Consider the following 18,998-nt stretch of genomic DNA (forward strand, 5'->3'; position numbering starts at 1 on the left):
TAACCTGATTTTTGCAGAGGAGACTGGGCTGCAGTTTCTGGTGTTAAGGAGTAGTCACTGGAACGTTTTGATACCCAAATTTGGTTTGTCAATGCATTTAGCCAAATGAACAATGAGGGTTTTGGATCTCGTTATTGTATGTCTGGACACAGAAGCAATAATTCAGTTATAATATGAGAAGCCTTGCTTTCAGTGTTATTGATTATACGGTACTTAACAGTGCTCACAGATACTATAATCAGATTAATTGTAGGCACAAAACTGAGAAGCAGTGCAAAAATAAAACTGAAAAATTATTTACAAATATTTTCTCAAATTAATTTTTTTACCTGTGTTTTATAGTATATTTGTAACACAGTTATAGTTATTTTATTCTTAAATATATTGTGGTACATGTCTGAAGAAAAAGAACATTTGGTTGGAATCTAATTTGAACTAAGACACACTAAATGAAGATGAAGAGGCTTTCAAGCTGAATGGAAAAACATTTCAAGTTGTGTATCAGGATTTTTGCACAGCTCTAAAATCATCCAAAAAGAGAAAAGTTCTAGACAGTTATTTTTTGATCTTAAGTTTTTAAAACATTTTCAAACATCTTACAAAAAAGGAATGGGTTATATATTCAGTACATTGACAACTCTAGGTTAATCCACGTGAAAACAATGGAAATGATATCCAATGTGGGCCAATGAAAACTTTTAGTTCCTTCTCTGAAGTATTTAATAGATATGTACAGAAGTAAAACTCACCATGGACACGGAAGAGGAGCAGTATATATCATGTTTCAGACGACTGTGTATCATCCAACTGGTAGTCCATTATACCACAGGCTGATGAAAGATTTTGCCATAACCATAAAGATCTAAAAAAAAAAAAAAAAAAAAAAAAAAAATTAAAAAAAAAAAAAATCAGACATTGAAGAAGTTAAAACTGAAGGCTCCTTATTTAAAATACAGTTCTACTGCTTTTTAAAGCATACTTTTTTTAAAAAGACAGTAACAAAAGGGCCTGTTCCACACCATCACCATCCAGCAAGAACTTCTCTTACAACCACTGCAACGACTTTTGCTCAGCCACTTAATTTCCAGTTACTTTGCAGATTTTTTGACTTTCAGCTGACTTCAGAATTCATATCTTTTTTTCAGTGTTGTTTAATGATGACAGTTGTATGCATTGGCAGTTTCTCAAAACAGTATTTTCCAAGTGCTATTTTATTTTCCTTCTTGCTTCATTTATGCAGGGCTCCACCGTGCATTTTCTACCAAACACAAAATCCACATGCCTAAGTTAACTACAAAGGTGGATGATGGGGATGAGCACTGCTCATGAGCAGGCACCTGACAAAGCCAACACCACTAACACAAAATACACTGCTCAATTTGGGTTAACAGAGCATGCAGAACAAGGGACACCCACCATCCCATCAACAGCAACTATTCCTACTAATTCCTTTTTTCTCGTTTGCTAAACATAAAGGCCAGTGTGCTACAAAGCTTGCTTGAGGATCTGATCCCAGAGTTGCATTTTTTAAACATTGATGATGGGCAGAACGGCAAGAGAATGGCGGGTTGCAGGCCAAGTGGCCATATAGCACGGAAGCAACAGCCAATGGAGTTTCACTGAAAAACTTACAATATCAGCAATTTTCAGCAATCTCATTTTCCCCCAATTAATCCTTAGTAGGTCTTCTTGAAAGAATTTTTTTACAGAACCATTTTTTCATGGTTCCTCAAAATTCCCAGGAAGTCCTACAGTTTGAACCGAAATACTGACTCAAACTGAAAACCTGACAAATTTGGGGTTCTTGTGTTTGGTGATTTATGTTTGTTTGGAGAGGAGAGGATGTTATGTGTTGGTTATTTGTTATTGTTGTTGTCTGGTTGGCTGTTTTTTTGGATTTTGTTTCCTCAAAGCAAAAAGGGATGGGAGGCTTCCACTGCTCTTGACGTATCCCATTTCAATAGTTTCAGATTTAAATATTTCCCCTCAAAAGAGGGCTTAAATTTTAATTTTATTTAATGTCAAATCTTAGGTTAAAAGGAAGTTAAGATTAAAGTGAAAATGTGACCCTAGCACAGTGGTTCCTCTCTCACGGAACGCTTATAAAGTCAGATGTTTCAAAACACACTTTTCATCAGATAGAGAATGAGATTCCATGAGATTTCAGACATCTCCCAGAAATGAGGTTTTACATTTTCCATAAAACTGCAAAGAACTTAAAAGCTAAGAAATTGATTCTCTTTTCACCTTTTATCAGAACAACTTAGGTAAAATGAATATAATTTTATGACATTTTTCCACAGACTATTCCTGTCTGCATCAATCACACTTTTCTTTTGAACCCGTCTTCTGCAATTTTACATCTAAATTCTGTTGATAACTTAAGGACAGTAACATGACCCTTCCAAACATTTAACCTTTCTAGTCTGCTTTGCTCCTCTAAAAGCTCACTAGAAATGCTGAATGATGGGCTCAACTGAGTGTGCATAAGTAGAAAACATCATCACACGAATTTAGAACAACCAACTCTTAGCCAGATTTTTTATACAAGGGAATTAAATTCTTAATTTTCCTATCCATGAGAGTATTTTATCATGGTGGAGACCAGCTTGGGATACACAACAAATATGCTTGGGAAAAGGCATTTTACTCACATACAAGAGTTTTTGATGTATGTATTCTTCTAAATACTTTTCTGTACTCATTTTCTAATGCTCTTTCACAGGACAAAATTACTTATTTTCAAGCATAATCAGGCTTTGTTCAAACAATCAGCAACTTCTAGCAGGTCCTACAACAGGCTGCTTATTGCTGCTACTTCTCACATCCCTTCTGTCTTTTCAGCACAAATGAAGAGGAGTGAGGAATTGGTCCAATCCGAAAATAAGATGTGAAAAGCTTATTTTTTTTTTTTTTTTTTAAGGCAGGTCTGTTTTCTCCCCTTAGAATACTGCTGAACCCCAAATACTACCGTGATGGATGAGGTACGCACAGGTAGGCACAAAAAGGAGAAGATGCACGGCCTCACCTGCCATTGTTACTACTGAAATGCATGTCAAAAGGCACTCTCATTTGAAAAAATATTTTATTGGTAAAGAAAGTATTTATAAGAATACATTCATATTTTAAATCAGTAGTTCATGTTCACAGCTTTGCTATGTCAATGCATTATGCAGTACAAGCTTTTAAAATTTTAGGCTTTCTAAAGACAAAATTAAATTCTTATAAAATATGAAAAATGTGGAGGAGAATAGATACAGTTGTTTGGGGTCTTTTACAGGACATTCTTTTTTTTTTTCCCCTCAAACTCTGCAAGAACCGTATCTTTATCATAAGCTCTTTCCATAACTTATTTAGATAAAGTGATCTATTTGTTATTTCATTCATCACTTCCAGCTCTGCACCTATGACAAGGCACCAGCCTAGCCCTGCCAAGACAGTAAGGTGGGCAACCAGATAATTAGTTTTTCCTTGAACAGACTTAGAGCAGACTTAGAATTCACTGAAGGGCTTCCTTCCAGGTGATGAAAGGACAAAAAAACCCCAAAAAACCAAAAAAACAAACACCACAAAAACAAAACCAAAACAAATAGCCCCAAATAACAACATTGAAACTAGGCAAAAAGCTGTAAAGTTCAGCATTTAAGAAAAACTGAGGAGACAATTTCCCACTCTCCTACTTCTTTCCTTTAAAAAATATAAAATTAACATGAGAAAGAGTTTTGTTTATATTAGCATATCATTCCTTTCATATAAAGCTGTATATTCCACAAAATTTCCAGGAACTTTGCAGATTCTTCTTTGCAGTGTGAGAAGCCGTAGAAGCTAGAAATCCATCAATATGCACAATGAACAGGGCCTGGTAAGACAACTGCTGCAATTGAACTATAATTTCTGAAGAACTACATTTTTATTTAAATAATTACACTGTCTTAACTTGAAGGTGTATGCTGTTTAAAGTGAATGCACTCTTGTATGTCAGTGGACTAGCTATATAGAGATGATCAATCACTGTGACTCAAATGAAAGAGGATTGATTTACTGCTGTGAATTGCAAAATTATTAAAACATTTTAACAGAAGCCCCTGACCATTATTCAGTCATATGATTGAGGGCTTTGTCTTGCAGGACTGAGCTGCACTTAAGGATGCTTTAGTGACCAATGTAAAAAGCTGGAAATGGTGTTTACACATTCTGCTGACAGCCTTAATCCGTCAAGAAGATGTCTGCAGAGCCAAAACAATACAAGTTTTGGCTGTCCTGTGGTATTCTGACTGCCCATAAAATGAAAAGCCATAAAAAGGCTTTGATGTTTTCAAATACTTTAAGAACATGAAAGAAAAAATAAACTTTGCAAGGACTAACACCATTGCATCTTTTGAGTATGCACAAAACCAAATAAGGTACTATTCACTACAAAGAGGCTTTTTAAGGAAGCTACTAAATATTAACTAAAGTGACAAAACACCTGAAACACAAACAACTAAAAATCTGCTCACTGTAGCCAGAGTGTTAATCTGTTCCCAGCACTCAAGTGTCACAGGCAGGCAGTAAGATTTATTTGTGACTTCTCTGCTGAACACAAACAGCCAGTTGAATTACAGTCTCATAACTACATAAAAACCAGTAGTCCTTGTGCACCAGCATTATATTGGGAGTGCATGTCCCTGCAGCCAGTCCCCACAAGATCAGCAGTGCTCCAGCACAGGTACAGGGACTTGCACTAGCACCCACCTCAGGACCAAGGGCAGCCTGCTTCGAGAGCAGAGCCTCTAAGGTCCGTGAAATACAAAAAGAATAAGCTGGTATCTGAGAATGAAGTAAAAATTTTATCCTAGATTCACATCTCAGAAATGTGGAAACAGTTTTAGGCTGTACACGTCTCACTGCCACAAAAGCATTTCTAAAAACCGGCAATTTCCTGAGTGTCCTGTGCAGCTACACAAGCACCCAGATGGAACACGAATTAACAAATGATTTCATTAATTAGAAAAGCTGCTTTGAAGGAAGTGAACATTACTGAGAGAAGCAGTTTGCAAGCATTGTTCTCTAATGAAATCTAAACTGTCATTTCAACAAAGGCAAAGGGTTTTTTCCTATCAAGCAACCTGCGCTGGAAACTAATTAGAAGCCACAGGTGTTTTGCTGTACTTCACACTCAGTGGAAGTCTAATCCTGAATAGCCAATTGCAAATGGCTGGGCTTGTACAGATAAAGTCAACAAGACACTCGAGCACCCTTTATTGTCAGGTTACACAAGCCTGTCCCAGTGCTGCTCATCTGAACGGGCAGAGTGGAATGTGGTCATTCCCAGAGGGACTGCCTCTGTTGCTCTGCATGCACCCTGCTGGGCCAAGATGCATGTTGGATGCACGCTTAGGTGCTGGCTACATTAATTTCCATCCCTTAAAAGTGTAACACAGAGGAGAACACTTTTTATACCTGCATCTGTAATTGTAAGCATAATTCTTGGCTCACATTCTTTTTTTCTTTAAATTAGTCAAATTTTATACCAAGTAGTGGTTACTACTTGGTACAGAAAGAAAACACAAAAACCCAACAGTGCTGCCAGCTGCACACTGTGCAAACCAGGATGGACACACCGTGCAAATGCATACAAGTGCTAAAGAGCTTTCATGGCAAAACAAGTAAGCTACAGATGGTTTTAAATCATGGGCTATATTCAAACTGATTGCTATTTATACAGTTTTCCTTATTTAAATGAAAACGTCTCATCAGGTTTGGTTATACTAAAATTTGCATCATAACATGCTAAATGGCAGATGATTATTCTAACACACTGAAAAATAACAATATATTAATTGTTTGCAAAAAAACAACCTGGATGAATTTATTTTTCCCCTTTAAATGAAAAAAACTGAATTGTATCTAAATGACCGAGAATTTTGTCCCTTAACAACTAATAGAACTTGTTTTAATCAAATTTTGTTTAGTGTTATGAGTATGCAACATTTTTGACTGTGGAGTAGCATATTATTGCTTAAAACTTTCAAGTTTGTTTTAAGAGTGAGACCTCTTAACCACAATGTCTAATGAGTCCTGATAACTGATGATGATAATGAGTCCTTCGGTCTTTAAACAAACTGCACTATCCACTGACCTATTTTCAAAGTTTAACCAATTCAGCTTGCACTTACAACAAAAAATCTACTACTCAGAGGACAAAGAATACGATCCTCCATTAAAATTCTATTTTCCAAAAAGAAAAAATGTAGAAAAAAAAAATGGAACAAAGCTGCATTTGAAGCACAATTAATTAAAAACACATCTGGCAGCATGCATTTAAAAAAAATTAAACTCTGGTTATTGACACCTGTATCCACCGCCATCATGAAGGGCAGCCTGCTCCGAGAGCAGAGGTTCTACCTCGAATGCAAAATGACTCAGATGGTGTCAGAGGGTGAAGTAAAAATTTTATCCTGGATTCACTTCACGGTGTAGAAAGTTTTAGATTGTACGTGTGTCTCACTGTCATTGCCACAAAGACCTTTCTAAAAAGTGGCAATTTCCTGAGTGTCCTATGCAAGTATCCAGAAGGAACACAAATTAGCAAATTTCACAAAGAATTGGCTGATATTAACTTTCCAAACAACAGATTTTTACTCAAAGGAAGAAAGGATGATTTACCTGTGATTTCGGAACAGTGAATTCTGCTTGTAGCAGAGCAAGTGAAACTATGAAACATAATTTACATTTCTCTTGCATCTTTGCTTTTTCCTCATAGAGATTCCCCCACCTTACTATATTCTCATTCAATGTTTGCAACGACTTTAAGGCTATTTGCCTCAATTCTTCAACACTGTGAGATATGTAAAATTATTTATTATTTTATTGTAATTTATTTTAAAAAATTCTAGTTACAAATTGTTTGGCAAAGCAAGTATTTTGTATCCTCATGTTACATGAACCAAAAAATATTTTGAGGAATTAGAAAAATTCCCATGCAGCCTGTTGTGCTCCATAACACTTAAATGAGCAGTGTTTCTGTACAATTATTTCTGTTTGAAAATTTCTGTACAAAAAATTAGCACCTTTTGCCTGTGTGAGATATGAATGAAATAGAAGAAGAAAGAATAAAGTCAGAAGTGATGGCTCTAGCATATATTCTAGCATTTAGCAATAATAGTTCATGAAAATAAAAAAAGGGAAAAAAAAAAAAGAAAATTACTCCTTAACCAGGAAATAATCCTTATCCAGGACTGATTGGGGATGCAGTTTGAAAGCAGAATCATCTTACTCTAACAAAGCAGCAATGAGGTTGTGCTTAGCACGTGCCCCCAAAGGAATCCTTTAGTGAACTGGTGTTAGTTAACAATAAACCTGTAAACAGACCAGCCATATCACCACTGGTTAAAAAACAAGCGAAACACAAACAAACAAATGAACCCAACCTTGAAATGATCCCTATGATATATTAATTATATTGTAATAAAACTTCTCTAAGAGAAATCAGGTTGCAACAGCTTCATAACTCCTCCTCCTTAAAGCACATCAACACCAGCAACGTGGATTTGGACTCAAAAGTTACGGGATGAGACTGATTTTAACCTCTTCAGAAGTCATTCATCTTCCTCTACAGTAGTATGAAGAACACCCAACTTGGTGCAGCAAATTTGGTGCAGCAAATACTCACTATATACACTATTTGGGATTACAAAATCTGGAAACAATACTGGTTTCTTGGAAGCAAAGTAAAATTTAAGATGTTGGGTAAAAGCAAGCAGTCAAAAACCCCCAAGGACCTTACAGGTAGAGGTTCAGACTAGAAACGTGGGGGTGTTTCTCAAAAGATGCAGCAGGCAGCACTGGAGAAAAAAAAAAAAAAAAAAACAAAAGAAAAACTGTTTGGGAAGCATTTAAAAATTGTTGGTACTGCACTTCACCTGCTTTGTTCATGGATGAATTACTGAACATTTGAAATGTTGATTTACCCTGAAGCTTGCCTGTGATGTTCTAAGCAATTCACTGGCCACCTGTTCAGAGTGCAAGTTTTGCAGAGAGATAAGGTAAAAACCTCAAACCATGGAATATAGGAACCAAGAAAATTACTCTTTGCCTCTTGGTGAAGGGAGCCAGCTGGCCCATTTGTCAGAACATTTTTCCTCACAGGGATCAAAGAAATAAAGGAATACATGAGAAACAGTCATCAAATTTTCTTCTCCTTTCTAGAACAACTCTATTGGAAGCAGCATCCTGAAAGTAGGAGTAAAATCACAAAAGATGGGAAGAAAGTAGAGTTATAGTTTCATTACTTTTTTTTTGGTGAAAATACTCTATTTCAAAATCACTAAAGACCAAGTAATTTTTTTATAATTAATAAGACAGACAATATTCAAAAGGCTTTGAGGTAGCAGAGAATATTCATCAGTTCACAATATTCTTTAAATTGCTGAGCAAATTAGTTCAGATGTCTTCTGTTATTAAGGCATAAGTACATATTGTACAAATCCCAGATAACCAAGTTATATTACTGATTTTTACATGGGTGATAAAACACAACATTTAAAAATCTATTTTTATTACTGCTTTAGCATAATTCTTACTGTAAATGAACCCCGGGGGGGGGAGAGAGAGAGGGAGAGAGAGAGAGAGAGAGAGAGAGAAGAATAAGCAACCTTCTCCCTCAAAATTCCAGTGCTTTCCTAACCAAGATGTTGTTATCCACGTCTTAATATTCTTTTTCTGCATTACTCTTGCTCTGTTACATTGTCTTGGAAGGTCCTTTTTTAGGAAATAAGAAGGGACAGAGACTATTTTTTCTGCTAAGATGATCTAAACAAATAAGATAAAGAATTCAGATAGTACAAGGACATACTGTTCCCTATGTGGTAGCTTTATTAGTAAAAATTATGAGAATAATTTACACACAAAAATCATTCAAGAGAGATTAAAGGTTTATGCTAAACTTATAAAAGCTATGACCTAAAGGCTAACCTTCAGATATTTAAAAAAAACTTCCAAAAGGCAAAGAAGAACATGCTATATATGGAAATATAATTACCTCATAAACTTTAGGCAGATGTCTGAAGAACCATATCACTCTTGTTTTGCTTCATTAGAATGGAAATTAGAAATACAAATGGAAAGAGAAATCATAGTTTTCAGCCTTGATAGACTCCAGCAGAACACATCCTTTGAAACTACTCTTTATCCCATACTTTTTCTGTAGATGGAAGAGGTACAAATGCTTGTGCATAAGAGACAGACATATTTGTACAGTCCAAAAAACCCCAACTCCTCAACCTCCCTTCTCCGTGGATTATAACTTTGCTAATTCAGCCAGTCAGGCTATAGGTTTCTATGCCATAGAATTTTTCTGCTTTCAAAGACACAGAAAGAATTCTTTAGTAACTGCAAAATTATACTTTCAGGAAACTCCAGGATATCCAGCCCAAAAGCTGACTTTATTTCCTTGTCAGGTAACCAGGCTTGAAGAGTTCATCGTGTGGCCCACATGCTCAGAAACACCCCTGTGAGCACAGCAGCAAAGCCTCACTCCTCCTGCCATGGGCAGGCCAGCAAGCTTCTACCTGCACGGAGGAGATCGGGCAGTGTGTGAAGGAAACGGTTCCACCACCGTGTTCGAACAGTAAGCGCCACTACGTACTGCCAACAAGTATTCACCAATACCATCCTACTTTTCCCTATGACCTCTGAAATAGGCAACTGCTGAAGAGGGAGAGCATGAAAATCCAACACTTGCTACCACTTTAAAGTTAGCTCAGAAGAGAGGAGGATGATTCAAAGGCTGGTAAAGGCCTAAAAGACAGGTTATTGTGGTTTTTTCTACGTTCTTTTTCAAACTCCATAATAAAAAAAAACAAAAAAAACCCAGAATAATTCAAGAGAACACCAACAAAGAAAAATGCTTTCATTAAAGCATAATGTTCTTCTTTGGTCACAATTTATCCCTTATTATCCATGATCATTCATACTACCCACAGAATCATACAATCTTTGCTTTATACAAAATAACAGGATAATTGTGTACTTCACAACTCTACAAGAGCACAAAACTGTGATCCTACAAGAGTACAAAACAGTTTTGCAACTGGTGGCAAAAGGGTAAGATAGAAAACAAAAAGCAGCTATCACTGGTAAAATACTAGAAACCGTATAATGAATTCCACTTAACAATCTGTTTATTGTCTCTCTTTCTTTTATTTTTTTAAATCAGATTACATGTAAAAAGAGATTTGAATTTCATTCAGGCACATTCCACAGCATGTGGTATTCTGGAACTGCAACTTTAAAAAAACCTCAAAATTGTGTTATTGTTTTGTATTTTTTTCTTAAGAGAAATCCTATTCACATAGAAGATGATTAACCATATTCTTTTATCAATTCAAGTAAGTTTTTAAAGTATTAAAGGATTCTGGAAAACTAGTCTAAGTTTTGAACACACTCAAAAAAATTGGTGTGTTTTTTTCCAAAGTAGAAGTTGTAAGGGAAGATGGGGGGGGAAACATTTTTTGTTTAGATCAGTGTTTGGTTAGTTTTGTCTTTAAGAAAGAGTGGAGTCCTTGTTAAAAAAAACCTAAGATTGTCTGAAGTGTTTCATTTGCATCAGTATTTTGCTACTGCTGTTGTTTTTAATAAAAAGATGGTGCTATTCCTAGACATTTTTCACAGAAAGCCTGTTGAGCTTGGTGCCCATTCATTTTGCAATAAAATCAATAAAGATCAATACTATCTACACTTCTGTCTGCAACAGTACATGACAATTCTGACAGGGTGAGATCTAAAACATGCTGTCTTTTCCCTCCAACTACAATTAAGCAGCAATTCCTCAGACACTCTGGTGACAGGGAACTGTGTTTATATTTTAGATAGTGACCGCAATAAGCCAAACATTAATGACCATCTCCTTCCAGGCAAAACAAACCATTTTTGTAACACAGTTTGTTTCTCCAAAGGTTTCTAACACACAGTAATTGTAAATGTACGATTTTAATCTCATCTTGGGGAATTTGTGCTGAAGTTCACTTTGTACATCCAGCCAAACTAAAGATTTTCGTGCCCTTTGAACTGAAAACATTTGATTATCACAAAGATGCTAACATTTTTCTTTATAAATCAGAGTGTAAACCACCAAAGTGAGACACCTGAAGACTTCCTAATAAGAAATACATCCATTAATTGTCAATATTATAGCTGTTTCTTCCCAAGTACAGCTTATGCATGACTGCCTTGTTTGTTTTTTTTTTTAATTTGCTTTCATGTTTTTCCTTTGCTTAGCTCTTTGTCATGCTTGAAACAGCTTTTCTGGCTTTTTAAATGCATTTTTTTTTCAGAAGCTTGTAGGAACATAAATACTGTCTCTGAAAGGAGTCCAATGAGCTCAGACTGTCACTTCCAACAGTGGCCAAAAGCAAATGCCCATGCAGTAACATAAGTGATCCACAAGCATAACCCACCTAATTCCCAGACACTTGACAGAATCACTGAGCCACATGTGGTGGTGCCTTCTGTGTATGGTATTATCTCCATCTCCTAAGATCCCTCTGCAATTCTTTCAGTTTCCCTCACTATCCCAAATAAGTTTACAACCATCAGCAAACCCTGCCATTCAGCTGGTCTCCAATTAAATATATGTTCACCTGAATGAGCATTTTCTGTGTAAGGTTAATCAAAATTTGTAGTATCAGCTACAATAAAATCATGATAATACTAGATGAAGAAATACCCTCATTACAAGGTGATTTATTTATTTGGTTTTTAAGTTCTCAGTAAAAACTCTACAAAAATGCAAATATGAGTCTAGTCTCCGACTGGTGAGGTTTCTACAAGTTTCAGGATGAATAGGTAGTGGAAACAGACAGCAGTAATGAAAGAAGACCTATTAAAAACGGGCAAAACCCACTCAGTATTAATCTGCTTTGCCTTGCAGCCATTCCTTCTGCTGGCACCAGGAGTATCTGCAGATCTGTCCTCTCTGAATTGGGTCCACCCAGGGAGAGGATGATAGGAAAATGTAGATGACATAAGACAGAAAACAAATTAACAACAAATAAAGCTTATTTATTTTCTTTGCTTATAGAACAAATTGTTTCAAATTCCAGATCTAACTGAACATCCCTATATTAAAACAAACAAACAAACAAACAAAAGATGCTGTTTTAGCAGCAAAGAGTAAGAGCAATATTCTGGTAATGGTTGAATTTCCTGTGCATGGGAGAAAGGAAAAGAGAAAGCATAAGAGGTTAGAAAACACATTTTTATTCTTCTGTAAGAAAACATGTCACAAAGGGAAAGCCCCATTGCTGTGAAGAATGGTCTGTTATTACTTTCCTGTAGACAGAGAGTTTATTGACTGGATATTAGATACTGAAAGAGGCAAAGATGCAAGTCTACACCAAAGTCCAAGTGCCCAAAACTAAGTGTGCCTGGGGTTGGATGAACGACTTGGAGAATGCTCTTCATCTTATCCCACTGCCGGAATCCTGGCACTCTCCATCAGGAAGTTAAACAAAGCATCCAGTGGCATGCCTGGCGATAGAGGAACTTGTCCATACAAAAGACTTTCCAAGCCCGACGAACTTTGCACCTGCCTAGTGAGATCTGGAGGAGGTCTTTATTGCCAGAAAAGATAGAAGGGCTCCAAGGAAATGTCCTGCACGAGCAGAGAAACACAGGGGAACAGGTAAGATTCCCTGGGGGTGTCAGATGGCAAAAACCTGTATTCACATCTGGTAAGTTTCTTTCACCTTTCTTCTACCTTAATATTCCAAGGTTTCAGAGCAAGCTAACTTTTTAAAAATCACAAAATTACAACAGCACAAGGAAGAACACCTTAAAACCATCTTTTCTTCCACTGTTAGTAAGCCTTCAATTGACTTTTTCAAGGTCTTGTGTACAACCTGTTTAGTGGCCCATTCTGCTAGAAATTAGGTAATATGCCATGGGCAGGGATCAGGAAAACAAAGTTAATGAGGCAGTTGTGTTACTGGGACTGCTTCTTGGACCTCCCCAAATGCTGCTGAATACACAGCTTACTACAGCTGCTTCGTGTGTGTGTCCTTAAACATGCAGGAAGAGTTAGAGAAATACAAAGAAGTAAATACCAAATCCCCAGCTGGGATTCTGTTGCATAACTCTGAAATTCATGGAGATCTCCCTGATTTCAAAGACCTGACACCTCTCTAAGCTAAAAGATCTTAAAGACCCTTAAAACATCCTGAAGAATGTATCTTATAATATAGAGCAAGAATAGATATAAAGGGGCAGGAAACATTCTTGGCCTAAGAGGGGAGGAAAACCTACAAAGTGAAAAACCATGAACAAGGTCTAATCATATTTTAGGGACTCATCACAAAAGCTCTGTAAATTAAGGAAAGTAAAAATCAGTGCACATTCCAGGGAAGCAGCTGCTGCTGAGCAGGTACCTGCACACTAACTGAATGTCCAGTTCTATATTGGATACACTGAATGCCCAATTTCTATATTTGATACAGGGACAGAATTTGTCACCAAAAAGCACAGCAGAAGGAAGGCAGAAACAACTTAAAGCTCTCTCAATATCAACAGCTTGGTACTTGCATAGTATTTACAGGGGAATGCTGCCAAGACATTGACCTCCAACAAAGCCTAGAGTATGTTAATCAGTGAGGTTCAGCATAATCCCCTCGTAAGATCTGGTGGTGAGTCACGGGACACAAATAGCTTCCCGCTCGTTTTGCCAATGAGGAAGAGGCAGGAAGGGATGAATGAATGAATAAACAATTTGTATATTGCTTTTCTCTGAAATGCTGGCTCTGAGGAGGACACAGGCGAACAGAAAGCAGCAGTAGTTGCTCATGGATATCACACATGAAAAATGGTAAAGAAAAGGGTCCGAGAAGAAAGAAACAAATCTAAGACATCGTTCTAGACAAAAATAATAATGTCTTCTTAAGAGAATCTGATTCTCAGACATATTATCAGCCTAAGCATTGCTTAACATTTTTGGGCCTGAATGAACAATGTCGTATCTTCTCCACCGTAAGGATTTTAAAATCTTTCTTGCCTAAAAGGCAATCATAAAACAGTTTAGGCTGGAAGGCACCTCTAGAGGTCATCTAGTCCAATCTCCCTACAATTAGAAGCGACATCTTCAACAAGCCCAGGTTGCTCAGAGTCCTGTGTAACCTGACCTTGGATGTTTCTGGGGATGGGGCATCCACCACCTCTCTGGGCAACCTGTTCCAGTCTTTCACCACTGTCATAGTTAAAAAAAAAAAAAAAAAAAAAAAAAAAAGCGCCTTTAATCTAAATTGATCCCCTTTCAGTTTAAAACCATTACCCTTGTCCTATCACTAGAGGTCCTGCTAAAATGTCCCTCTCCAGTTTTCTTGGAAGCCTCTTTTGAGTACTGAAATGCCACAGTAAGTTTTTCCCAGAGCCTCCTGGTCCCCAGGCTGAACAACCCCAACTCTGTCAGTTCTTCCCCACAGGAGAGGTGCTCCAGCTCATTCATCAAGCTCATGGCCTTCCTCTGGACCCACTCTAAGTAATATACTCTTGTAAGTCTAGGATGTCTTTCTTCAATTACTGGGTTTCCAGATAAAGATATTTAAATGACCCTGAATATCATAAAAAGATTTATTAAGTGATGACGGAACAAAACTCCTGTTGTATATACCCATGTATCAACAATTCAAAAAAATGTAATCCGTGCTTCCTAAAAAGCAAAGAATCAGAGGATCTGTAAAATACTTTAAACTTTGATGTTAAGGCATGAAAAGGACCTACCACGTACAAAGCCACCTTCAATGTCAGGTGAGAAAATTAGTATTTTAAAGGACTATTTTTTCCCTAAGAAGTAAAAAGCAAAATTTCCCTGACAGCTTGTGCCAGGTAGAGAGCTGTAATTGTAAAATTTTCTATGAAATCTGCTAACATCTCACAGGTAACTTACTCATTTTTCAGTTCATTGCTTGGCTAGAGATACCTAAATTAAATCTGGACATGTCACGTCCTTGGAGTCACCTGTTTATATTGGGAGAGTGTCAGGAAGAGATCTGCTTTCAAAGACAGCAGAGTCAGCAGATGCTGCTGTAATTAGGGTACCAGACTGACTTTCACCGGGAACATGATCCATTCCCTGCTTCAAAATACCATTCCTGCAAGGCCTTGAGAAACTCTCTTAACCACTTCACACTCCATATTCAAAAGTGAGTCAGGTTAAAAAAATTATATCAAGAATCCAGGTTAATCTGGTTGTACCGGGATTCAGATTAATCAAATCTCCCTAAAAGGGATTCCCATTTTTTAAACATGTATTTTTGCTTCTGAAAAACATGAAAATTTAAATACATATTTTTAATTGCTTCCTGCTTTAAATGTGTTGTGCAATTCTGAAGCACTTTAAATGCTTTTGCATGTAGTCAAATAATGCGAAAAATGAAAATTAAGTTCTATAATTTTCCTTTTTCTATTGTCAAAATGCAAGTTTTCTCTGGTTTGTCATCTTCCAGGAATGGCCAGTTTTACTAATCACAGAAAGCTCATTTGGCTATTTACAATCCTCTTGTGCTCCATAAAAGGCAATTAAAATAAAACTTCACGTTAAGATGTCTTTATCTCATCAGATGCATGGATGATTCAATTCTGCTTAATTACTTTGATGTCCAACTGGATTAGACTTGGTTTAGGATAGCAGAAAAAAATGAACGAAACAAACCGAAAAGGATAGTCAAATGAAGGGAGTGACAATACCCAGTACTTTTATCTCAGAAATGCCTATGTCTGTTAGAGCTATAGGAAGCCTTTACATATTGAATCATCATTAACTTTCCATGTTTTTGTCAGAAATTCACAGGAAGGAGGCCTCAACCTCAGGAACAGAAAGCCAAGAAAATATAAAACTACTCCTCTCCATCCCAGTGCATTAACTTATGGTGCCTCCAGGTGCCTTTGCATAACTATGGTGATTTACATTGGAGGAGCTGAAGTCACAGTCAAGAATTCAGAGGCTCAAAGTGAGAGTAAAATACTTATTTTGCAATCAAAAGCAGTGTTTACAAAAAAGATTCTTCAGTGAATCTGTGTGTCTGTCTACCAAGGCAGGGAGGTGCTCCAAGGCATGTATATTCCTCCGGATTTGTGCCAGTAGAAGTGACGTGACATTCCAGAATTATTTTTTAAAAATGCTTATTAAAAAAGCAGAATGGTTCCCAACTTTCAAAGGAAAATAAAAACTTAAAGGTGATTCTCATTTGCAACAAATCTCACAAACCATAGTCATTACTGCATTATCAGACCAGCATTTTTACTATTGCTTTGTACTCAGTTATTTGTAAAGTAGCAATTAAATGTAGTGAACAAGTTTTCACTTATTCTCAAAAACATCCAGAGGCACCACTATGTTTGATATACAGTTATTATCAGTACACAACACAGGGGTTCTGCCTTACAATCACAGGATAACAGATGAAGCTTTCTGTATTTTTACTGCTTAAAGCTGCATTTCATATCTATTTCATTTTTAATCATCTCACTTTGTAGAAATATTTTCTTTTATTCCTGTCAATTCCCCCCCTCCCATTTTTTATTATGTGCAATACATTATGACTCTTTCTGCACACATATATGCCAGTAGACTTGTCTCCATGCTGCAATATAAGAATGGTAGTAATAGGAAAATAATCTAAACTTGTCAGAATTTTTATAATTACTCTACTGACAGGCATAAATTAAATTACACCAAAACTTGTTTTTAAACCTCTGATCACTCAGTAGTGAGACACCGTCAATATCAAATACAAGAGAAATTACTTGTTCCCTAGAAGTTATAGCCTGAAGTCAGAAAGAAGGGTTTCCCTTTAGAAACAATCTATAAATTACATTGTACTTCCTGAAAGTCTTCAGGAGTGAATGTCAAGCAGGGAATGAGGAGCAGGTACCAATTAACTTCCTTGAAATCACCTTACCAACTTGTGGCAGAGGTAGGGATGCAAAGAGTTGTTTCTCTCACTATGGAGCCCATCACTGGGACTACAGTAATCTGTTTTTTAAATTCTTCCATACTTTGTATTTTCTTGTCATAGCAGATGTTACTGAGGCATGGAGCAACCACAAGACTAAATAAAGGACACTGTCACAACACACTATGCAGCTTACACATAAAACAGAATCCTCAGGATTACTATCAGAACTGCTATTACCAGTATTACTGAGTATCACCACTCAGAACTGGTACATTTAGTTTTTAATTCAGAAGGATAGTGGCATGTGGTAAGAGTATAACAGGACTATTTTTAGTGGAGGGATTGAGAGGAGGGGAAAGCCCTCTATGTCACTCCTGCCCAAACCAAGTCTTCAGACAAGGGCTCTAGGTACATGATCTCTCCATAGGTAAGAGCCTACCTTGGACTTCCAACATACAATTCATTCCAGGCTTACATTGGCCTTTGGGAACATACACTGTGGTACTGGAGCAGCAGATTTCGGGGTGAGCCCCTTCTGCAGGCAACTCAGCACCAAAAAACATCCACAGAGGGATCATTTATTTTGTAGTGTCTTCCCCAGGATGATTAACTGCCCACAGCCACACGGGAAGGCCTGCCAGCCTTAGTCATCCCAGATCTGCAGGGCATTACCACCCTCATGCCTGGCCACCCTGGCACCTCATTGCCCAGCCAAGGGACTGCTCAGAAAACTTTGTCTTTAGACCTGATCACCTATGGAGAAGAGAAGTGCATGAAGAGAGAGGATGCAATTACGGTAACACATGAACCCAAAAGCTAACAACTTCTCCCAGGTTAGTGTAAGGCTATGTCTGTGCTGTTAACAGATATTCACACTAGGTCTACTTCAAAAGAAAACTGGAGAAGCCACCTGACAGGGAGAGCAGAAGAAGCCACATAAGACGCCTGAGTAAGGGTCTGCTTTAGCAATAGTCACAGGGTGCCTCTGTGTCACAGGAAGGTCCAGCTGGCCATACAGAGGGGATATTGCCACAAAATACATTTAGTAAAGCACGTTGATATGCCATGTCTATAATGGGAAAAACAGAACCAATAAGCTGTAGAGAAAAAGCCACCAGTAAGAAATCACTCAGAGAAGGTATCAGTCTTAGAGACATAAGCAAAGACATTTGTGAAGGAAAGAGAGATAAGCGAGTGATCCTTTCTGAAATAAAAGATGCTTCCCTTCTGGCACAAGCCACAACAGGTAAGAGCCCTAAAAGCATAAGCTGTTAAAGCAGCCATGCCCGAAGACTTACTCGTGTGCCAGAAAATGCCACTGCTCAACAGAGGGCAGACTCGTCAGATCTGGAATGACTTCTTGATGGTGACGTTTCACTGTCAGTTTTCAGCAGCTGAAGTGCAACACATGCACAGAGCAGTGCTGCAGAGAGGCTGCCCACCTGCTCTAGTGGCAAGGTGATCCTTACATTAGATGTCCTTTCCAAAGAAATGCTATGGATGTTCTGCTACAGCAGGGGTACTGTAACACGCATATATCAAACCAGGAGTCCCGTGGAAAGGAAATATATATGGACAGACAGATTCTTGATAGCTGTTTCAGAGAGATGTTTATTTCCCCAGCCGCATGGCCGGGGCTCTGCCGAGGAACTGTTCCAGTCACGGGACCTGAGGGTCCTTCTGCCCGCGCAGGGAACACAAACCAACCAGTGGGAACGAGGCTGAGCAGGGGCAGGGAAACCCCGTGTCTCCCCCCAGGGCTCCTCTCCCAGGGCTCCATGGCAGGGGGAGGGACCCCAACAATGTTCCCCATCCCCTCCCCAAACAAACTGTAATTTATTTGTTTATATACACATCACCTGTCAAACACACAGTTGCAATCTATTTTGAAAACCTGGTTTTATTTTACTTTTGATTGATCTTCTTAGATGTGCAAATCATCCCAAAATGCACTTGAATTTGCATGTTTTATACTACCAGACCAATTCAGTCTGTCAAATATGTTAAAGCCATGCCCCCTCCTGCCTCAGTAACTGCAGAAGGCTTCTAAGTGCTTCTTCTGCCCAAAGT

At 37.7% G+C, this 18,998-nt stretch overlaps 1 protein-coding gene across 3 annotated transcripts in view; it reads right to left on the reverse strand.

Moving 5' to 3' along the window:
• CHRM3 (cholinergic receptor muscarinic 3) overlaps positions 1-18,998 on the reverse strand; it is a 264,893-nt gene that overhangs the window by 181,380 nt on the left and 64,515 nt on the right. For all 3 annotated transcript variants that reach the window (XR_006013828.1, XM_042014409.1, XM_042014410.1), the window contains exon 2: positions 750-862. The gene's annotated coding sequence lies outside the window, so the exon portion shown is untranslated. The remainder of the gene's footprint in view (positions 1-749; positions 863-18,998) is intronic.

This window comes from Corvus kubaryi, unplaced genomic scaffold (genome assembly GCF_017639235.1).
Source record: "Corvus kubaryi isolate FWS band 111438036 unplaced genomic scaffold, C.kubaryi_AGA036_p1.0 split1-73, whole genome shotgun sequence".
Classification (NCBI taxonomy): domain Eukaryota; kingdom Metazoa; phylum Chordata; class Aves; order Passeriformes; family Corvidae; genus Corvus; species Corvus kubaryi.